We start from the raw sequence: 4,152 nt of genomic DNA on the forward strand, positions 1-4,152 counted from the left end.
TAACAATAAAAATAAATAAAATAAAAAGAAAAACACATCATAATCATTGTCATTATTATTATTACTATCAATATTATCCTTATCATTGTTATCATTATCATCATCATCATTATTATTAATATCATTATCATTATTATTATCATCATCATTTCTATTTCATCATTACTTACATTACCATCACTTTAACTTTAAAAAATTACACCATCAAAAATTTAGGTAAAACCATCAACGTGGACAACCATCCACACATCAACAAACACACCATGCATTGTTATTATCATTAATCCAACATCATCTTCATATCAATACATCACTATTATCATAATTGTTAATTAATTATTATGTATTATTAACTATTATTATTATCATTATTTTAAAACTAATGTTATCATTATCCCAATCACCCATTTTTAAAAATCATTAATCTAACAAACCTTTTCACCAGATTTTATAAATTAAAATAAAAAAATCATTATCATCATTATCATTATTATTAATATCATTATTAGTATCAGTACTATTACTATTATTATAACTTTTGTTATCATCATCATTTTTATCATTATCATTACCATCATTATTATCACCATTATCCTTATCATCATTTGTTATTATTATCATGATCATCAATAAATGCATACAGCTACATATATGTATGTGCGTATGTGTGTGTGTGTTTGTGTGTTTCTTCTTCATTCTCTATCTACACTACAGACCGCACACACAAACATGACGGCACACACTTAGATATTACGCAACACACACACACACACACATACACACACACACACACTAACACACACAACCAGACAACGTCACTCGACAGAAAACCACGCCAATCACGACTCAGAATTATACCAGAACACACACACACACACACACACAATTCACACACAATCACATAACACACACATCAGAAACAAGTCTAAACAATACTACAAAATAACATATAACACACACACACACATATAAGTATATATATATATATATATATATATATATATATATAATATATATATTATATAAATATATATATATATATACATAATATATACATATATATATAGATAGATAGATATAGATTATAGATATAGATAGATAGAGAGGAGAGAGAGAAGGAGGCATACATATATGCATACATTTATATACGATATATAATATAATATTACTATATATATATATATATATTATATAGTATATATAATAATATTATATATATATATACATCATGATTATGTGTATAGTTTCATCATGTTAATATCTTCATAAAGATTGACTTGAAACATTAGCCTCGTTATCATCCGTCATTAGCTGTGTTCTCCAGCAGATTACAGGGAACCAATCGCCAGAGTTATGTTATCTGCATAATCGGCGTCATAACTGCCTCTTCAGACAGGAATGTGATGGCCTCCTCTCCCCCCTTCCCTGCTCCCCTTTTCCTCTCCCCATCTCTCCCCCTCTTCCCCTCCCCCCTCTCCCCTCCCCCTCTCCCAATCTCTCCTCTCCGTCTTTCCTTCTCTTCCTCTTTCCCTTTTCCCCTTCTCCCCTACCTGTTTCTCCTCATCTTACCTTTCCCCCTCTCCCTTCTCTGTTTCTCCCCCTCTTTCTTTTCCCCTCTCCTCATCTCCCCTCTGCGTCTCCCCCCCCCCCCCTCTCCTCTCTCCTCCTCTTTTTGTACCTTCTCTGTCTCTCCCCTTTCCTTTTTCCCCCCTTTATCCAATCCTCTCTTCCCCACGCTCCCTCTCTCTCTGCGCCCTCCCTGCTCCCACTCTCTTCTCTCCCCTCCCCTGCTTTTCCCCGGCTAGATCGCAAACCCTCCTTCCCAACACTCTCCCCAGTTCCCCTCCTCTCCCCCCCCCACCCTTTCCTTCCCCTTATTCGTAAACCGACTAAGAATCGTGAATAAAATGCCTTCTATGAAGTATTAGACAGTAATCTGTGTGACTGTGTTAAATCATACGCCTAACTTACTATTTAAATCTGTAATTATTTAAACTCGTTTTAATATGCAAAACAGAAAATGACAAATGGATTTGGAAACTAATATTAAGTGACACACAAACACACACATAGACACACACACAAATACACGCTTTAACACACAACCACACACACACACATACACACTTACATTCACACACACACACACGCACACACACACACACGCGCGCGCTAGTATACACGCTAGTACACACACACACGCACACGCTGGTACACACACACACGCGCGCGCGCTAGTACACATGCTAGCACACACACACACATACACACACACACACACGCTAGTACACGCGCACACACATTCCTCCCAGGTTCGGGTCGGGCACACGGTCATGAGTCATCCAAGACACATACACGTAAATCCTTCGTAGGACTCCGCCCCAGCTATTTAGGGAGCTGCATCAGAACTTCACCTCTGTACCTACCCTATCAAAACCCTACCTACCCTCCCTATCTCCCACCCCACCCTGCCCACCCTCCCATCTCATCACCCTCTTTTCCTCTTTCCCCCCCTACCCCCATCCTCCCTATTCCTATCCTTATTCCTTCTTCCTTTTGCCTTCTTGTATAAACCTACCCTCCCTCTGTCCTCTGTCTTCCCTCCTCCTCCTACCCTTCCTCCTTCCCTCTTCCTCCTCACCTTTCTGCCCCCTACCATTTTCTTCCTCTCACTCCCCCCTCCTTCCCCTCCTTCTCATCCTCCTTCGTCCTTCTTTCTTCTTCTTCCTCCTTCTTTCTTCCCCCTTCCTCCTTCGTCCTCCTCTTCTTCCTCCTCCTCCTTATCCTTTATCCTCTTTCCTCCTTCCTCCTCCCTCCCTCCTCCTCCTCTTCCTCCTCCTACTCTTCTTTCTCCTCCTCCTTCTTCTTCATTCTCCTTCATCCTCCTTTCTTCCTCCTTCCCTCCTTCTTCCCATCCTTTTCCCCCTATCTCCCTTTTCTCATTTCCCTCGTAATTACTATGAGTTTGATTGTTGATATTGTTTTTCATCATTATCATCATCATTGCATTTGTTCTTTATCATTGTTATCATTATCATTATTGCTTTGTTCATGTTATCGTTGTTATCATTGTCATCTTTATCATTGTTATCATGTTATCCTTATTATCATCATTACCATCACTATCATCATTATAATTTTCATTTTCATATTTCGAGTCGGATATATCATTTGAATTAACGTTAGATACGTATCTTTGCTATTGTTGTTGTTATCATCATCATCATCTCTATGATGATTATGATTATCATTATTATTGTAATGATCATTACTTTATCATTGTTATCATTATCATTATCATTATCATTGTCATTATTACTAATATCATTATTACTATCACTGATATCATTATCATTAATATCATTACTATTATTAATAATATCATTATACTAATAATATTATTATGATTAATATCATTATGATTACTATCATCACCATTTCCTTCTTTTACTTGTATTGGTACTAGTATCTGTATTAACATTGGGCTATTGCAATTCTTATTACTATCGCCTATCGGTAGTATCATATGCATTCATATATATAGTTATATATATATATATATATATATATATATATATATATATATATAGTTTTGTTTGGCTGTAGTGTGATTAGTTACATCGATCATCTAAGGAACAATTTCACAATGATCCATTGAAGACTAAAATCACTGGTTTCCTTCTTAAAACCATCAACCCAAACACGCAAAAAAATAACGTAAATAATATTACAACACACCATACAAGCCACACTCAATCGAAATTGTCACCCCCTCCTCCCCCTCCTCCCTCTCTCCCTCCCCTCTCCCTCCCCTCTCCCTCCCCTCTCCCTCCCCCTCCCCCTCCCCTCCCTCTCTCCCTCCCCTCTCCTTCCCCCTCCCCTCTCCCTCCCCCGCCTCCCCCATTCCGTCTCCCACTTGACAGGCGAGGGTCAATCTCTTCGCCTTTCTCACCCTGTGTCCTCCCGCTTCTGATTTATTGGCGTGTACCCTTCACGGTGTCAGATTCCCTTCCTCTTTGGCACATTATAGGCTCTGCTTGCGGTGCGGAAGTGCCACCGGAGGGACTGGGGTGGGGATGGGGGGAGGGACTGGGGTTGGGGATGGGGAGAGGGGGTGGGGGAGAGGGGAGGGGGTAGCTGGTAGGGTGAGAG

Source organism: Penaeus japonicus, unplaced genomic scaffold, assembly GCF_977035675.1.
Source record: "Penaeus japonicus unplaced genomic scaffold, GWHDUDI00000001_assembly GWHDUDI00000001, whole genome shotgun sequence".
NCBI lineage: Eukaryota > Metazoa > Arthropoda > Malacostraca > Decapoda > Penaeidae > Penaeus > Penaeus japonicus.